A 20,436-nucleotide genomic window follows, 5' to 3' on the forward strand; every position below is an offset into this window, starting at 1 on the left:
GGGGGGGGGGGGAAGGTTCTTGTTGATATAAAAAAATGAAACAAAAGTTTCTTTTTTAACGGAAATTCCATCCAACGTGACTTCAGCGTTTCAAGAAGTTAAAAAGAAAGCAAAGGAAACATGGGACTAGAGTCAGAAGGTGGGGAGTGACAGGTATTCACACAGGCCTGGGATTAAGGCATTTGCCCATTATGTGGGGGCCCGAGCTACAATTCCCTCTCTACCTGCTCCTCAGAAGAGTGCTCCAGACTTGAGGCTAAAGGCTATTCTGTGGGAGAAACCCTTCAGCTTCTCCCAAGAGAGATGCTGCTCTTTTGTATAGGCATTTCAGCATTCATTTAGGGCACAGACAGAAGTGCAGCTCCCAGGTCTAACTCATGGTGATTCACAGAAAGCACCGCAAGTTTGACTGATCTCCTGATCCAACACACATTAGCTGTTGGCTCGGGAAGGTGGAGAGTCAGCTCCAATTTGGAGCCAATCCAAGCAGACAGGCTGCCTCTGTGCAGCCTCTCCCCCTAGCTCCACCCCACACAGCCCCTTCCCCATCACAGGGGAAGAAGACAGAGGAGGGAGGTCCATTCTGCGGTTCTCTCAGCCCCGCAGGAATGTGGGGTTGGTATATTGGAAACCCCCCTGAGGTGAGGGGCTTCAATCCATCCCCACCCCCACCGTGACTCCAGTGGAGCTGAGAAAACCCCAGAACAGACCTCCCTCCCCTGCTGTTTCCCCTTCGATGCAGAAACAGCAGCTGGGGCCAGGCTGGTCGGCAGCCAGAGTGGACAGAAATTAATGAAGGCACTCTGCTTTAGAGCATCTTCATTTGAACCTTCATACAACAAGGGCTCATTTGTTGCATGACTGGAGTGCTCTGCAGCCATGCTCCTGTTTGGACGTGGCTTTATAGTGCTTTCATGGGGCTAATTGTGCAACAAATGACATTTCTGTGGTTCCCCGGAGACAACTAGCAGTGGCACACCTTGTGCTGCTGCTAGTTGTTCCTGGGAAATACCTATGCCATGTGCCTTCTGGGACGTGGTAGGTTACCCTGGGTGGGGTAGGGGAGGCTGGGACTAGCACTGGGCTGGCCTCAGCAGCCTTACTTGGGGTTCCTGGGGTCCTCCTGGGATCCTGCCGCTCAGAGCCGAAGCATGAGTACCGTTCACCACTTCTCCAGGAGCTCTGAGAATCACTCTCTGAAGTACATTTCCCCCCCAAAATAAACAATTCCTCAACTTTCAACTGAAGTCATTAATGCGTACTACAAAAATAATCAGAGGTCTAGGAAACACGGCACATGAAGAAAGGATGGAAGAACTTTTCTCAAGAAAAGAAGACTGAACGGGGATTTGACGACAGTCTTCAAAGACAAAAAAGGATGGTTAGAATGAGAATGGGGATCCCCTATTCTGTGTAGCCACTGGGGAATTTAGGTTAGATATTAGGACAGTTTCCCTCACTATGATGGTGTTTAAACTTGGGAGATGCTCCTCAGAAAAGCTGTCAAAACTTCTAAGGACAAAGGTTAAGTGGAGATTAGAGAAACAGCTGCTTGGGATGTTTAGACAGGGATGATCCTGTCTTGAGAAGGGGTTGAACTAAGTGACTTTCTAGCCTTCTTTTTTTCCCCCATATGATTCTATCATTTTGGGACAGGAAAAAATACTTTGGAGGGGAGGGAGAAAAGCAAATGAGACACTTATAACCAGGTCCAGCCAAATTTTAGGGCTAGGGCAGCAGCTCCAAAAAGAACTTGTACTGCAATGCCAACCCTTTACAAATTGTGGGGGCAACTCCTACCTATGTAACTTGACAGAAAATTAGATCTTTGCTATGAAAAAGCTTCGGATTAAGGAAAATAAATCATACTCTATGTAATTCTAGGGTTTTAAGAATAATTTATGTAAGAACATTTTGGAATCATTTCTGGTCCACAAGGGCGAGGCTGCCAGCTCAGATCTTTCAACCAATGCATGAGAAAGGGAAATTATCCCACCCAAATTCCTCTTGCAGAGTCCCCTAGCAGACTTAACCTGGAGCAGAGTGAGCACCTGGGTCAGCCTAAAAGCTCTGACCATGGTGAACCCTTGCAACAATATGGAGGAAACTTAATATGGAGGAAACTCCCTGCATAATGGCTCCATCCCAATCAGTTTAGCAATAATTTGGTCTTGAAACTTTTTGCTACAGCCTTCCTATGTGTAAAATATAGGTAATGATACCAAACTGCCTCTGAGAGAAGGATGGCCGGGTTGATGTGCAAACGAGTTAGAGCTAACCTGCGACAAAGTTGCAGTTCCGAGCAAGGTGTGGAACAAAAGTTTCGTGCCCTTTGGACGCATGTATGCTCCTTAGCTTCTTGCAGGGGGATGTGCTGAAGTTGCCCTATTTATAGTTTGTATAGGACAGCGGTAAAGTACTGCTCACCCTTCTCCCGCTCACAAGGAAACGTACGGACCTCAAAACAGGAGAGGGTACAGGCAAGACCTCTGCCACCTACTCCAGGGAGTGAATAAGCCAGTAGCTCCAGTGATTCCTGCCAAGAAGAGCACAGCAAATTAAATTGTTATAATCTCTTTGCTGATGCCCAAGCTCCAAACCAAAATCTAGCTTGGGCCTGGCAGAGCTTAGCAGTTCTTTGCCTTGGCCTCCTGCGCTGCCTTCACAGCCTCGCTGGCTCCTGTTCGTGACTATTGTGCGCGCATCCTTGCTGACGCTGGCAGATGCTAAATTCAATCCAATTCATTTTTCTAATGGGTTGGTTAAAGGGAAATGTATCCCCTGTAGACCTCCTCTCTTCTGAGATCAAACAGAGAGAGCTCCCTCTCCTTTGAAGGTGATCTTCATCCATCAGCTGCAGGCTCCCAGCCCGTGCAAGCCAGTTCCCCCTTCCACATAGCAATTATGGAAATGAGGCTGCCTTTCCAGATGACTCGCATTGGATGTCCCCATCCCCTGACTGGAGAGGCGAACAATGTAAATATCTTCCATAGACAGGCTGGACAGCTGGTCACCCGGACGGAAAGAGCAGCACATTTTCGGGACTCTGCTCTACCCCAAACGAGAGCCCTAGCAAGCTGAAAAAGCCAACTTCAAAACGAGCCTGCGAACAGAAGTCGTTTCATTTTGTTCAGTCACCGATCTCCCAATTTGCAGTTATTTAATGCTGCAGCTAACTACTTCCTGAGCCCATCCACTATGCCGTGCAAACAATAAGCAATGCTCCAAACTAAATCCGGTAGGAGGATTTCTGCTGTCAAACTTGCTTGAATTCCAGAAAAGCCATCTGGCTTAGGTACTGAAATGGGTCCCATCACCAAAGTTTCTGAGCACCACATGGTCTTCAGCTTCTTTATCTCGCAATACCCATAATAAGTGCCGTTATCCTCATTTTATAGATGGGGAGGGCAGGCACTTGATCCCTAGATCCTCACAAGACATTTAAGAACCCAACTTCCATTGACTGAGATGCCTAACTACCTGAAGGGGACACCAGAAACCTGCAGCAAGGAACTGAACCCAGGTTTAATGTCTTGGATTGGTGCCCTAAGCACTGGGCATGCTTGCCCCTCCAGCCTAGTAACCTGCATCACTGGGAGTCAGATGACTATATACCCCCTTGCAGGCAGTTCTGGCTTGCAAAATAATCAGATCCCATCTATAAACAATAGGCAGCTAATTCAAGCTGGCAAAAAAATGCTATTCAGAGTTGAGGAAGAAATTCCTGTTTTTAAACCCTGTGTGTGCTGCACTGATGCTGCACTGTACATAGTGACAGTGAGCCTGCTCTGAGTTCCCTGTAATATTTGTCTAACCCTTGAGACACAGCACTTCAGATTTTGGTTCTTAAATCAGATTTCTATTATGTGCAACCATTGTGCTCGGTGCTGTACACAGCTATACAAACAGAGACTTCTTGCTCCCACACAACTTTCAATCTACTCAGCTGTTAATTAAAATGTGAATGCAAATGTCAAGCTTTTCCCCCTCACCTGAAAAGAAAATTCTTCTTTTTGACACCTGGACGGACTTTCCTCAGACCCTTAAGATCAGAGCAGATGCAAACATAGCTATTGGAACGTGCCCTAATTTGCTAAGAAAACGCACAGCCAACCAGGCAACAAAAATAGTCCAAAAGGCCAACAGACATTGTGTCATTAGGCCTGTAGTCATTAGAGTTAAACGCGCATATCTTATTCAGATTCACAAAACGAAATCCAACCTCTTGAGCATCTTCACAGTTCTTCCAGTGCCTCCATTAGCAGTTGTTTCTACATCAAAGTTAATATTTTCCACACCCAGGGGTGGATCCAGAGCCCTCACCCAGCCTCCCCACACTCGGTTGCTTGGGGGACACCATGCTACAGCAGCCTCTAGGGCCTTTTATTTTTTTTTAAGTCCCCAAAGCATGCAGAAATCCCTACCTTCCCCTCCGTGCTTAGAGGCACATCTGCTTCCCTTGCCTCCTCCATCCCTGCTGCTACTGCTGTCCTAGGGGCCTGGAAACTATAAAGCCACTCTGGCCTGCTCCACCTGGGGTATGTGTGGGCTGGAAATAATAACAACTGTAGCAGCAGGATGGGTGGGGGAGTGGGTGTCCCCTCCTGCCTGGTCCCCAGGGAAGTAGGAGCAGGAAAGGAGAATCCCCTGCCCATCACCTCTCCTGCTTCCCCTGCTCCCAGTAGAGCTCAGCCCAGGACCTGCTTTGAAACTTTACCTTGACCTAGACCAGGGAAAAGCAGCAACAACAGGGAGATGGGGGGAAGAGGATGTGCCTGAGCATGAAGGGGAAGGAAAGGGGACACTTATGCACTTTGGAGACTTTTTTTAAAGTCTCCAGAAGCTCCCAGGCTGGATCTAATGCAAAGGCGGGGGCAGGGAGGGGTGCAGCTGCACTACTGTGCTCCCTCTGGATCCACCCCTGGGTAGGAAGAGGGGCTCAGACCTACAGGACAGATTGCTTGGAAATTCCCTAGGAAACCAATACAGGCCACAAGATAAAAATGAAGCACGTCCAACAAGAATGAAGTCATCCTTTCCTCCTCTCCTTCCAGAAATGCCACTGGAAGCTATAAAGGCATGAAGTACCACCGAAGGGGGGCTGGCTTCCTCCTTCCCTAGACTGCATGAAAACCCTTCCCTGGAGCATGAGGGCCTGTCTGGTGTGAAGGAGGCGGCATTTTTCCAACCTCCTCTCACATGCCCTATTGTTATTCATTCATTTTTTTATTATTATTTTTACACGGCCTGGGAGATGCAGGTGGAGGAAACATTATCCAACCTCCTCTCTCATATGCCCTATTGTTATTATTATTTTATTCTTATTCTTATTGTTACAGGACCTGGGAGATAAAGGCATGGATCAGGAGCACGCTGTGCTAGGCTCTGTACAGAACAAAGACAGGCTTTGCAATCCAAATGGCAAATAAGGGACAACGGGTGGGCATGGACAAAAACGGGAAAAGAAGGAAGCAACCAGACGATACTGTCAGCAGGATTGGCAGCCTGACCCCATAAAGACCTTCCTCCTAATACCTTGCCTGAAACAACACATCCACTGGTCCGGCGGAGTAATATGTAGTGGGAAGAAAGATTCATTCTATCAGGGTCCGAGAAGAAATGCCCCACAACATCTCCCATCCATGCTTATGGACCAAGCCCAACCTCTGCTGCTCCAAAGCACAAACAAGGAAAAAAAAAAAAGGATTTCTATGAAGATTTGACAGACTGTCTGCAGACAAAATATGCGTCTCTTGACCCACTGCTGTTGTTTGAACATGAGCCAAACTCAAAGCCAGGCTGAGAGAGATGTTCGCAGTGGAAGCTGGACAGTTCACACAGCTTCGGTCTCAATTCTTGGCTTCTGCCCTAGTTCTACCATTCAACCAGTTTATGGCTTGGGGCAGTTCACTTTGTTTATCTCTGCCTCAGCCATGGCTCTGTAAAATGGGGACGAAGAAGCTGAGTTCTCTCACCGGGGTGTTGTTAGGAAGCTTAGCGCATTCACATTTGGAAAGCATGCCGAAGTGCACAGATGGAAAATGCTACATGGAAGTGCCAAATCCCTGTATTTGTTAATGAGCAAGTACCAAGACATTCTTACTCATCACACTATTGGAGCTAAAGAAAAGCCAGTAGACTCTCCCCTCTCCCTCTGCATTGCACGTTTAGTCTTTTGCATTATTATCTTAGTATCTACTTCTCTCTCCCCATTTCCCCTGCATCTCCAAATGCATCTCTTCCACCCTTACCCAAAGAGGTGGCATCAATGTAGGTCAAGTTCTATAGGAATCAGCAGAATACCATATTCCAGGGATCCCCAAACTGCGGTAAGTGTACTCCTGCGTGGGCACACCAGATATCTCTGATGGGTACGTGGAAGAAATTGTGTAAGGGCAGATTTCATTATCATTATAACAATTGGCACTTAAGGGGTTAAAATATAAAACATATGCTGGTAGGGGTATGTGGGCAGCTGGTAAATCTGGAAGTGGGTACACAGTAAGAAAGGGTTTGGGAACCTCTACCGTATCCCTTCAAATACGACAGATTTAAGTGTGACCTAAGGAAGGGCACTTGACGTCTGAAATTTTGTCCAAGCTTGTCCATACAGTCGGTCCAATAAAAAATATCACAAAAAAGCCTTGCCTCTCAACTCTTAAAAATAAACTTAATTCTTCTTAAAATGGGCTGTCTTAAATGAAAGCGAAGAAAACCAGTAAAACTGTTCTATGTGCCGTAACAGCCATATCCCCATAAACGTGTCTTTATTTCATTTTCTTTTCTCTCCCAAACTGAGAATCAGCATGGCTGCATCTTAAATACAAGGACATCTTATATTTAATGGAAGATAGTGGCACAACCATACAAAGAAGATTTTGCATATAATCAGCTTTAAAGGACCCAAAGCCATGCAGGACAAATTTCTCCTGCTCTTAGGCTAGATATACCAAGCACAGGGCCAAGAAGACATCCGGATAAAAAAAGGCAGTATTGAGTGCTTTACACCACGCATAACCTAACGTGACCCATTCCCAAAGTGAACTTAATCAATCCATAGGAAAATACTTGATGCTTTCATTTACAGGTAGAGATTAAATGTTGGCAAGCGGCTATATCTAGCATGATGACAACACCTCTCATAAACCAGCAGCCCTTCAGCTTCCAGCACAGCCATCTGCCCCACATGAGCCAGGCTTCCTTGCAATGACCCAATAACTACAACAGTTGTTAGTTAAAATGGATTACAGTATTGGAGTCATGGCGTAAACTGTGGCTTTTGTGGATCCTGGAAGACGATGACTGGAGAGCCAGACTTGGGCTTTAAAACTGCCGTTATAACCAAATGCAGGAGTGTGTGTGCACGTGTTCAGGCCTAGGAGTGGGGCATGTTATTTGCAGGCACAAAATGATCCCAACACATGGGTATAACACAGCAGCAAAGATGATGTATAAGCACAATTTCCTTTAGGACATTAGGCATATTCAGCAATCTCCAACAGAGGAAGGAGCCCATGCTTTTAATTATATTAACACACTCACAGATTACAGTTATTACTGGAACTCATTACACAGCACATGGCAAAGTCACTCGGGTCAGACGGTCTGTTCCCACTTGATCCACTTTATTAATCCCTTAAATGGGAAGCAATATTCACAAATAATTCTCTAAACTCCTATGCTGTCTGCCATCTGAGGACCTCCAGGCATTTTACAGACAGTAGTTGGTCCCAGGAATACTCTTAAGATGCAGGTGCACTTAAACTCAGTTACCCAGAAGGAAACAGAGAAAGGTTGATTTGCTTAAGAGCATCAAAGTTAGCAGTAAAACTGGGAATACACCCCAAGAGTCAGGGAAACATAGCATGGAGAGGACTTTCTAGGTCTCTTCCATAAGCTGATTGAGCTCTCTCTTAAAAACACTTTGGTTTCTTATCTCCACCCCCAACACCCCACCACCACTATTGAAAGGCTTCTGCAAACCTCACTCTTCTAAAGCTTAGGAGCCATTGTCTTGTTTTCAGTCAAATGCATTCGTAGCCAAAAGATCCCCTTTATGTCTTGTATTAATATGGCCCTTTAATTTAAGCAGCTTTTCTAAGAACATAAAAAGTGCCACTCTGGGTCAGACCAGTGGTCCATCTAGTCCAATCGCCTGTCCCCAACATTGGCAGAAGTAGATGCTCGAGAGACAGCACCGACATAAATATCTCCAACGGTCTATCCCCTATTCCATACCCTCCTTAGCATCCACCATTACAGGTTTAGAGACGTCAGAGGAAACATCTCTAACCAATCTGTGGAATAGCCATTAATAAATCTATTATCTGTGAATTTATCCAGTCCCTTTTTGAACCTGGCTATGTTATCCATCTGCATTACTCCCTGTTGCAATGAAGTACACAAGTTAACTATTGTCCGGACCAAATTTTAAGTGTATGCTGGCAACACGAGAGTTAAGTGTGATCATGCGCAGACAAGCAGGCAAGGCCTATGGAAAATTCCACAGCTGCCCAGCATGTGCCCCCATGCCACCCTGGGCTTGGCAGTCACAACTGACCTAGTTTTGTAAGACCAGCGCATGCTCAGTTCTGCTCAGCACATGAAGTAATCTGACCAGACACATGCTCAGTCCACGGACTGCATGACATAATCGGACTAGAAATTTCTTTAGAGAAGACAACCTGATTGGCTGCCCGGTTGTCATAGAGAGCTTGTGGGCCCCTCCCAAAGGGGAGTTAGTTAGCAAGAAAAAGTCAGAGAAGAAAGAGAGGGAGAGAGAGTTTTGGGGGGTTCTGACAGCGGTGCTGACAGGGAAGATTTGTCCTGAGAGGGACTGCCTGACAGGGACTGCTCCTCAGGAGGGCTTTAAGCCCACTGGTCTCCTGTCCGAACCCTGAGAGCAGAGGCTGCTAATGCAGGGACTGCTCCTCAGGAGGAAGACTGCACTCGACCTGTGAACAGATACTGCCTTAGCAGAGACTGTCTCACAGGCAGAGATTCGACCTGATCCTGAGAGCAGAGGCTGTGGCTGCAGGGACTGCTCCTCAGGAGGGCTTTGGGCCCGCTGGTCTCCTCACAGCTACGATTTTGCAATTTATTCAATTCGTCTTGATCTGATTTTTCCGTATTGATCTCTGGCTAACGAACTAATTTCCGGCTTCGACCTCGACCACAATCCCACATCTCCACCACTGGCTATGACATCGTAACTTCGACCTCCACATCGACTTCGGCATCTTAACGACCACCCGTTTCGTCGATTTGGACTAGCGTCATGACATTCTACGTGTCACAGTTCTGTTGTTCGTATCCCGATTGATGAGCTGTTGACCAGCCCTGGGACTATCGAGTTGGGCAGCCGCCCCTAGCTCCGGCTAGAAAGGAAGGGCTCACTCGAGAACCCCGTGGGCCAACAGACCCCTTTGTTGTTTGTTCTGTTAACACTGTAACTGAAAAAGCAAGATTTCCGCCCACGCTCTAAAAGCGTAAGTAAATAAAATAACTTTATTTGAAACCGCACGTGTCCCGTACCGCTCAGACTCCTTGCCGCTAATTCCGCCTGTTCCGTATCGAAACCCTCGGCCCACCGTGACCTTGGGGCCGCTGTTCCCCAACAACTATGAGTTGCATAAAACAGTACTTTCTCTTGCTGGTTTTAAATCTGTCGCCTTCCCTCTCTCTGGCATTTATGTGCTAACATAAGGACAGAAATCAAATCCACTCTGAGCCTTCAGTATGCCAGGCTAAACAAGCCAAGCTCTTTCTGTCTTTTCCTGCAAGACAGGGTCTCCGTTCCCTTAATCATCCCAGTAACCTTTCTCTGCACCAATTCCAGCTAGAATTCATTTCTCTCAAACATGGGTGACCACAACTGTTCTCAATATGCTAAATGAGGTCTTATCAACTGCTTGCACAATGGTATTAGCATTTTTCTTTCTCTCCTGCAGTCCTGACTCCAACACCTGTGCTCCACTTCTGGGTAATGGCTTCCCAAAATAAAGCTATCAACATGCAGTAATGGTGATACATCGTGCAACTAAACCCCAGCTGACTTCCCGCCCCGGGGCAGGGGGCTGGACCTGATGATCTTATGAGGTTCCTTCCAGCCCTAATGTCTATGAATTGAACTGGAAGCTCTGTGGGGCATGCCCCATGATTTCATGGGCACCTAGTGCCTAGCTTCTGATCCGTATTAGGTCTGCTGGGTCCTACTTGGTATAAACAAGAAAATAATAATAATTGGGGTAATACCGCCAGTGTGACATCTCTAATTTGGTAAACCTAACATAAATGCTTGGATAAGATAAGCTATCTGATAGCTAACACATTCGAACTGTTACATCAGGCCTTGCAAGGGACCCAGATTCCAGCAGCGCACCTTCACTTGCAACGAACACATCACCACTGGACCAAACAACATGGGCTGTAACGTCTGGGTTTGTTCACCTGCTCCTCTACCAAGTGTCACCAATATGAACCACCACTTGCTTGCTGTGCCCCTCTGCTGTTGACACTGGACAAACACTGGGAATCCTTAAACAAAAAAATGAATGCACACTAACCTGACATCTGTTGCAAAAAGACAAAAACCCACAGCAGGGCACTTTAATCTCCTGGCCATTCCAATATAGGCAGTCCTCGACTTGCAACATTTCGCGTTACATCATTTCGCACTTACGTTCATAAATGGACACCTTGTTTCAACTTTGCGACGTCAGTTTTGACTTTACAATGCTTGATCCAATGCCGTGTTGCTCATCTCCTTGGAGAACACCTGTCCAAACTTCCTTGGACACTTTCTTTAAGAGAGCAGACAAGACTGCAGAAAAACCTGCAGCCGAGACTCCTGCGAACCCTCCAAAAAGTCCAACCAAGAGCCCTTCAAAAAGTCCAGCAAACTCACCTCAAAGAAATCCTTCCAAATCAATATGATTGCTATTTACAATATAAATATATTAATGCAGTTATATTATTCATCTATAATTGATGGAGTACAAAATTCTGGGGTATTTTTGGTGAAAATAGGGTATCGGGCCTTGGTTCAGGAACCAATCCCCCATTTATAACGTTGTTTCTTATGAGAAAATTGGTTCCAAGTTACAATATTTCAACTTAAGACACGGTTTTCAGGAACCGATTGTGTCGAAAGGCCGAGGACTGCCTGTACAGATCTCAGAGTAGCTGTTCGTCAAGAGCAAAGCTTTAAAAAAGTAACTTGAATGCAAAATTGTGGAATGAGCCAAACATCCACAGACTGGATTGCGTTAAGTATGGTCTCAGTAAAGACTGGATTCTTATCCCCTTGCCTGAAATTGCACTTATAACCCCTCTGTCCTCCAACGGGTTAACTGTTGTGTTTATCCCCTTAGATATCTTCAACTCATCTTCCCCTCTCTCAGCAGTGCCACATCCCCCTATCCTTTGTTTCCCCCTGCCCTATCTTTTGTATTTATCTTTTCTATTTAGTACCCATGCTCTCTGAAAGCCAATTGATAGCATGAGATGAAGTAGTCTGTATCCTACGAAAGCTTATGCCTCTCCAAACATGGTAGTCTATTAGGTGCCACGCTGACCTGCATTCAGAATAAGCAACTTTAATATATGCATAACCTTAAGTATCCAGTCAGCAGAGGACAGGATTTTGTCATAGCGCTAACTTTGATCTCAAGATCAAGGTAGCTCACTGTTTTATTTCTGGCATCCCAAGTTCAACTTCCAGACTACAGCTTTAGACAGTAGGCATCCCATGATGATATGAGATTTTCGAACCCAATGAAAGGCCAGCCCATTTAGGACCTTTTCTACAGTATGTCTGCAATTAAATGAATCCACACTCTCAGTAATGTTAAAATACTTTTTACTGAACTGAATATGTACATATAAATCAATAAAATCCCTAGCTATTTCTCTCATTGGAACAAGAGAACTGCCTTTGTCCTATACTCAAGTGACAATATTTTTTCTACAGAACTTTTGCTGCTGTTTTTAGACCCGTTTATGATTTCACTAGGGCGGATCTCTTTTAGATACGGTTCATTACTAGATTTTTCCCCTTTCCTTTTATTTTTTTAAATGTCATTCTACCATCTTTCATCTCTGCTCTTTTTTGTAAAGCGTGTTTCTTGGTTCCTGGTAGTGTGTTGCTAGCATTATACAAAGAGACCCTTATGAATGAGATTCTGTGAAGTTAGAAGCTAGTATTCTAGAGTAAAAGAGTGAGTGTGTCATAGCTAGCGAGTGAACTTGTGCTGTCCTCCCTTGACACAGGAGGATATAACAGGTTGGCTACTTGACCGATCCACTTGCTGCTACTGGCATTTACTTAACAGAGGCACCTGAACATGGACAGTCCCCTGCTTCAGGAAGTCTGAAATCTCACCAGCGGAGGGTGCAGTGGTAGCATATTTTTAGCAAAGTTTTATCACAATTCATTTACACTTTTGCAAGTGAGAGATTTAACAACAAAATCCCTGCTTCTAGAAAATGGTTGGCTTTTCCCCTGCCAATAAATCTTTCAACTTTAGTAGTCCATACTGGGTGCATCTTACTGCGCAGTGGCCTAATAACACTGAACAGGAGCGTGCCAGGCAGTAGCACCAGTTACAGAGCATTGATTTAGTATTTGGTCATGCAAGTACTAAACTTAATATGCAGTAACTACAACACATTAATGACCATGTAGCTGCACCCACTGACTACACATCCTTGGTCTTTTCGATAGGAAAGAAGTAGCAATCAGAGATAGTGAGAACAGGGTTTGTCCTCTTTATTTATCAGAACAGTTCGTAGCACAGTGTGTAATGCGGAGGAAGTACTTTACACTGCAACACTGCCTTCAAGTCTGGGTCACAGACCAGGGGCCCGCTATTCTAGATTAGGCCACCCCCACATCACCTCTAGTCTGAACCCCTGGGACCTGATTCTCCACAGCCATGCACTCATGCAATCATTCAAGGCCTCTGCAAAATGCTTCCCCGTTCTGATTTATCGGTGCTTCACACCTGCAGTGCACAGATAATAAAGGAATGTAAGAGGTTCTAGGCCATTAAAGTTTTAACCTGCATACACCTTGCCACTACATACGTTTACTGCTAAGAAAGGGCAATCTAGAAGACTCAGAGCCAAATTTGCTAATATAATGGATGTAGTTAGATTAGCAGAGAATTCAGCTTCAGCAAAAGAGAAGATGGTTAATAATGAGTCTAAGTTAAAGGAGTATGCTGACCCTATTTTATACTCACACTTTGTTCCAGGACTTCAGTAAATTCCACTAAACTAGGACCACATCTGGGCACTAGGGGTGCCGGTACACAAGCGCAGAGGCTGCTCTGATGTGCTGTAATTACAGTGCATTGGAGTAGACTCAATTAATCAAGTCTGCTGGAGCGTGGTAATTATTGTGCTCCAGCAGCCTCCCGTGCTTTGCGTATCAGCGTCCCCGCACATAAAAATGACGGTGGGGGCACTTGAACTAAAGCTAGACGGATGAGCTTTAGTTCAAGTGCCCCTGCCACCATTTTTAAGTGTGGGGACGCTGATACAGGACACGCTGCAGCACTTTAATTAGAGTGGCTGTCGGAGCTGCTCTAATTCAAGTGATGTTCCTCCTCCCCCAACCCACAGCATGTATAAAAGTGCCCTAGGACATCAGTTTGCTGCCACAACTCAATGTTGCCAGTGAGAGAACAGAATAAGACCGTCAGACTTCATTATACATTATTGTGTTCAGGGCCTAACACACATTAAGGGAATTAGGCCCTGAATGGGGCCTGTAAACATGCCCTAGAGCTGATCTTAGCAACAAGACTTGAAACAATACCCAGCCCCATAATTAGCAGTCAGATATCCTAAGATTTGTCGTTTGTAGATGAACAGTATCTTACCATTGTGAACAAATGCTATTTACCCTCATAAATAAACACTGTTTTTCTGAACTGTTAATGGTCTTAATCAACTTGTCATCCTTGTACTTGCCCATTGTTCTTGAATCATTAGCTTGTCTGGTTAGTTAGACGAGTTGTTTGTAAATGCCATGGAAGAGGCAGGCTAATACACGCACACACCAGAATCAACACCTAAGAATTGGCACACTTCTCAGCCAGCTCCATTGTACATGAGAAGCCTGTCCAGCTTCTCTCTGCTTACAATAGCTGTCCGTAATTTCCAGTTTTGTAAGTACTTCTGCATTTTCCAACAATTGTGCAGAACTGCACTGCACAGCTTTAATTCGCTTTGTACCCAGATAACCCCACTTCTCTTGGACCTATAAATATATATGTTTCAATCCTTCACTTCAGCTCTGAAAGGCCAAGGTTGTAACAGTATACAATGCTTATACGTTACACTTAGCACATGCTATATTTGCAACATAGTAAGCAGTAATACGCTTAGGACATTTTCCGAGCAGTCACATGTTGACCATGATCTAAATATAGATCATAGGTACTATGATAGGTACTATACGATACTAAATATAGATCATAGTACTGTAGCACTTGCTACCGGCTATGGTACAATCCCAGAGCTCAGACCAAAATCAACTGATTTTCAGGCTCAGCCTGGCAACCCACCAGAGCACCAGAGCCAGTTCAAGAATCCCATGCAGTCCCGGGGCTGGGATTGAGCCCCAGGACTTTAATTGATTGAATTGTCTCCTTGGAGCAGTCCCATATTGCGGCAATACCTGCTACTCAGTACAATCAGGAGATACTCCTCACATGAAAAGACACAACTGTTATAATATGAGAGCACTTAGCAGGTGTCATCCTGCTTGAATGCTTGGATGCTGGCATTAAAGTGTTGTTAACACAAGCTAAGTGTAACATGTAACAAGGTCCTGACTTGGCTTAACAAGGCTGTTACAAGAAAATAATACTCTGCTGGAAGTTATAACTTGTACCGCTATGCACATCTTTTCTGTGTTTAGTCCAGCACAGCAGAAAAAAATCTTTGAAATCAAAGTGAAGGCCTAAATTCGCAATCCAGCAAAGCATTTATATAGGTGCTTAACTAACTAAACATTAGGCTTACAGAAGCCAAGTCACGTTTTATGCTCAAAGTGAAGCATTCAGACCAGATCAGGGCTTCACAAAGAAATCAGTAGAAAAACTGAAATGCAAGCAGCTGGATCGTGTTCATCTCCTGGGCTCTTCAACACGTGCTCAGGGTGACTCAAGCTTCATTCTGTCCAAATTCGTATCCAGCATTAAGGAGAACAGAACAAAGATAAAGGTCAGCTCAGTTACAAGATAATGGGCAACCCATCAACAGCTCAGCTTTCCCTTTGGTTTTACCAGCTGTAAAGGCAAGGGACCTCCCACTTCTTTCTAACAGAGAAACGGTGCACCTCCAATCTTTCCAGCTGCAATGCAAACCTCTCTTTCTGCATCACTTTAATAATTTATATTGGCTAGCTTCCTAAAAAGCTATGTTCTAATTTAAACACAAGTCACTCGCCTTCCTTAAGTAACTACTGAGGCCAAATTCTATGACTCGGGGGTAAGAAGGTAGAATGGGTACAATGAACAAATCTATCAGAATATTCTTCTTTTGTCCCAGCAACATTGTCTTAGCTGGGATATGTTATTTTCTGCGCACTTGAGATTTTGAGTCACTCACTATAAAAAATCCTGAGGATCTGACCTAATTTATCTCAGTTTGTGTACTGCCATGCACTTTAAGGAGTTATATATAAGCTATTTACAAGTCTCTTTTAAGAACGTAACATCTTTGAGGAGGTACTATTATTTTATAGATTAGACAGAAAGAGGTCATGTGATTTATCCAAGGTCATACAGCCAGAAAAAAATTCCCCAAAAAGCTCTCCTGATGGCTAGCTGCCTGTTTTAACCATCAAGCTGTAAGAGTCAAGTGATTAAACCTCACCACTCTTACCCAGTAGCACCTCACCACTCTTACCTAGTTGCCACTCTTACCCAGTGGCAACTAACCCATTAAACGTTACACTACTGTAACTGTAAAGTAAGCAAAAGCTTCCTGAACTTACTGGGTCCCTATAGGCATGGTTGAATGCATGGCACATTTTCACATCTTTGTATTGTAGGGGCACATTAATGACAAGGAAGCCTGAATGCCACCAACCACTATAAAACAAACCCAAGAACTGCCAATAATACAGAGTGCTGGGCTGTGCTATATTCCATTACAGGTGTACTGACATTTTAAAAATGCCAGCATTTCTTTATTTTTTTTCTCCCCAATCAGACAAATATATGATGGTGGTACAGATCTTCCCCATCAAAGCGTTAGACCTAAAAAAATATAGGCGTGTAGCCTGAGCCATTTACACAAGTGTATGTCCAATGAATAAATTACAACATAATTCTGAGGAAGAAATCTTTTTTTTGCATCGTTCATTACTCTTGTGCTCAACTACAGCTCAAGGCAGCTGTCTAGGTATCAGCAAGGGAGAATTCTCTGAGAAATCACTGGGAACACTTATGTACACAACTTAACAAGCTTTTTTTTTCCCCATTGAGGGAAGGTAGCGCCACCACCCTCCCTGGATATAATCTTGTTTTTATTCTGAAATATTATGGGTGAAGCACTGTACAAACTACAAACTCCACTGATATTCTTTGTTACTCACCATTATGGACATAGAAATGCATGTGTTCCACATTGACAAGGCTACCTTTTTATAATTCCTTTTATAATTACTATCTTCTATAATGACATATTTACTACATAAAAGGGCACAAAGGCACCCCCAGACATCACAGCTCCTTCCTAACATCTTCCCTAAACAGTGAAACAGTGACAATAACAGAGAAAGGAAGTATTCCCATCGTCTTATGGATTGGGTAAGGGGAGATGGTTGGTTTGCCTGAGGTCACACAAGACTCTGGAAGAGAAAGGATGTGATTCAGTAGTGGTCTCTGCTATCTGAAGATAACCCAACATGACTGCATGGGATAAACTAAGACATCAAGCTATTGATTCACCTGTCGTACTCACAGCACAGTTTACAGATTATTTTGTACCTGACCCTTTTAAACTGGAACTTGACGATGTATCAGGAAAGTTAGCTTCTTTACTGCCTCTGATGTAGGAAAGAAGCAGATAGAGCAGAAAACCCATGAAGCAAAAATGTCATCAGGAGTACTTATAGACCATGTAAAAAAACAGTTGCTGTAGGTAAATCTAATTAAATACACAAATAGTGCCAGTCAAAAGGGAAGAGGGCTGTTATCACCTGTGGAGTGCTGAATTTAGTAGAGGTGCATTACAATGAGTCAAAAAAACATAGGGTGTGTTAAGTCTGTTTTTGGTGTCCAATAAAATTATGATTTTTTATATATATATATTTTTTTATTTCCAGGCCTATCTCTTTCTAGGTTCCTGTGGAAAATAATTACTGTGAGGTCAGATATTGGCCTGTGAAAAGGTGGCTGGGCGTTTTTGTTCTTTATCATTTTTCTGGGAGAGTTTATTGTGGAGCATGGAGGTTATTCCATTTCACCTCCTGTTTCCATGAGGCTATTTGGTGCACTGGATGAGAGCTCTCATATTTTGCGATAGGATCCTAGATCCCAATGGCTTGGCTATGGGATGAGTTGACTGTGGTGATGTTGGTGATGCATTAGTAGATTTGGTATTAGAGTGCACCCTCAGCAAGACTTCAGATGGCACTAAGCTGGGGGTAGTAGTAGATACACTGGAGGGTATGGCTAGGATTCAGAGAGGCCTTGACAAATTGGAGGATTGGACCAAAAGAAATCTCAGGAGGTTCAGCAAGGACAAGTGCAAAGTCCTGCACTTAGGATTGAACAATCCCATGCAACAGTACAGACTGCAGCCCAACTGGCTGAGCAGCAGCTCTGCTTAAAAGGACCTGGTGGTTACAGGGGACAATAAACCGAATATAAACCAACAGTGTGTCCTAATGGGATACTGGGCTATATTGGTAGGAGTGTTGCCAGCAGATCAAGGAGGGTTATTATTCCCCCCTCTTCTGCACTGATGAAGCCACATTTGGAGTCCTGTATCCAGTTTTGGGCCTCCCACTACAGAAAGGATGTGGATAGATCGGAGAGAGTCCAGTGGAGGGTAATGAAAATGGTTTGGGGGTTGGGGACATGACTTATGAGCAGAGACTGAGGAACTGGGCTTATTTAGTCTGGAAAAGAGAAGACGGAGGGGGGGTTTAATATCAGCCTTCAACTACCTGAAGCAGGGCTCCAAAGAGGATGGAGCTGGGCTGTTCTCAGCGGTGGCAGATGACAGGACAAGGAGCAGTGGGCTCAAGTTGCAGCAAGGGAAGTTTAGGTTAGATATTAGAAAAAATTTTCTCACTAGAAGGGTAGCAAAGCACTGGAACAGGCTACCCAGAGAGGCTGTGGATTCTCCATCCTTGGAGGTTTTTAAGACCTGGCGAGACAAATCCTTGGCTGGGATGATGTAGTGGGGGCTGGTCCTGCTTTGAGCAGGAGATTGGATTAGATGCGACCTCCTGAGGTCCCTTCCAACCCTCATTTTTGAGGATTCTCTGATTCTGTAGTGCTGTTTTCTATGCCCTAGAACTCGCTGCTATTGTAAAAACATCTACAGGCACTGTTGAACAGGTAGGTGTACATGCAACAAAGATGACCTTCACTCAGAAGGGCCTTCAGTCTGTTCACACCACTCATTATTAAATGAAAAAAAATCTCTTTACTGGCATTGACCTATATGCTCAATAAACTATCATGTTCCAAATACCTGTCTACAATGAATCACCCAATAGAATGGTGATGAATGATTCAACCTATGATGAAAGACCCAGTAAAGACCCTTTGAAACCACATCACTCCTACAAAATATATTGTCCACATGCTAATGAAATTTTAGTCATTTCTTGTAAACACCACAAAAAACCCCTTTCAGATGAGACATTTTGGGGGGGATTCATGACTAACTAGAGTTTATTGCCCTTGGTTATAGGATCAAAGTCTAGATCCACAAAAGCAGTTAGGTGGGATTGAGGTGTGTTGGGATTGAGGCAAAACTGCGAATCTCACAGCTGCGCCTCAGAAGTGCCTGAGTCTATAAGCACCTCAAGGTTTCAAAGAAATTTATTGCCCACTTTTTTTTTCTTGGCAATTCCCCATGTGTCACTTTTGACAGGGTTGATCAGCTAAGCCAAACTTGGAGGCATAAACCAGACATCCCTTTGCTCTTGAATCTAGGAGGCTCAATCTCACAACACACCAACCAGATGGGACTCCACAAGAAATACAAGTGATCATGCTAGGTTCCCCCTTCTTTGCCCAATTCCTTAGTGGTTGAAGCGCTCATGCAGGATAGGGGGTCTAACTTTCAGTGCCTCCTGTTGACACTGATGCCCTTTGCAGAAAACAATTCAATATTCACCAGGCCAGAGGGAGGGAGCAAGGATCCTCTAACACAGGTGAAGGCAAAACTACTGGGATGGAGTCTGTATCCTTCCCTTTGGCCCAATATTCCTTTATTTTATTTGTAAGTGGAATGTCTTCAGCAGGAGGGGCTAAAAGTACTCCACCCCAGGATGGCACGTAGCATGGTGGTTTGGGTGCTCTCCTGACAGGTGGGAGATGCTAGTCCAAGACAGGGTGGAGGTAAATAGATTCAGATCACCCACATCCTGGCTGATTGCTATAAGCTGAGCTATACAATAATAACAACAGAAGGCAGAGGCAACTTGTGATGCATTAAAAGTGCTTGATTATCCAACAAATCTCTTTTACCCTTCCAAATTTCAAGAAAACAGTTTACACCACTCTGAGAGATACAGCACACATTAATAAACTAAAAAGCAGTGTGCTAATACCCAGGCATTAGGATAAAAGGGCCAACTCATGCACAAGCTCTTTAATACTCACAGTTGCTCCTAGTAATCACTTGGCTACAATACAATCTGTCACACACAGCATCTGGACAGTGCACCATTTAAAACAGTGATATTGTTAAGAAATTTCTTATAAAATATATTTTCAGGGTAAGTTTCGTGATATTTCACAATACTGACCTTTTATTGTACCTCGCTCTTTGATAAGATGTATACTTTAGAGTATTTGGCAGTATTTTTTAAATGGTTGGGTGTCTGAATAAATACTGTATCAAAATAAGCTAAGCAAACGACACGGACTACCAGGGATACTTCTAATCCATTCTTTTGATTAGGGAGCCTGCATTTTTTCTTAAATCTCTGAAATTATGAGAATAATGTTATATATAGAAAAAAAGACAGTGATAAAACCAGTTGATGTTATTTTTTTCCCCACTGAAAGGCACAGTTGTTTTGTTTCAACAAAAGAATTGGAAGGGCAATGGTGAGCAGGGGGAAGGCAAGGGTGACTTTTTTCAAGGAAATATATTATATAGTAGCAAATTGCCTGTCAAGAATGATGGGGGGAGGGGGGAGGAGAGCTCAGCATCCAGCCCCCCCGCCCCATG

At 44.2% G+C, this 20,436-nt stretch overlaps 1 protein-coding gene across 2 annotated transcripts in view; it reads right to left on the minus strand.

The window, feature by feature from the left end:
- FAM135B (family with sequence similarity 135 member B) overlaps positions 1-20,436 on the minus strand; it is a 369,078-nt gene that overhangs the window by 155,401 nt on the left and 193,241 nt on the right. The gene's annotated exons all lie outside the window — the stretch shown is intronic.

The sequence above is a fragment of the Gavialis gangeticus genome, unplaced genomic scaffold (genome assembly GCF_001723915.1).
Source record: "Gavialis gangeticus isolate Ggan-Ray unplaced genomic scaffold, GavGan_comp1, whole genome shotgun sequence".
In the NCBI taxonomy this organism is placed as follows: Eukaryota; Metazoa; Chordata; order Crocodylia; family Gavialidae; genus Gavialis; species Gavialis gangeticus.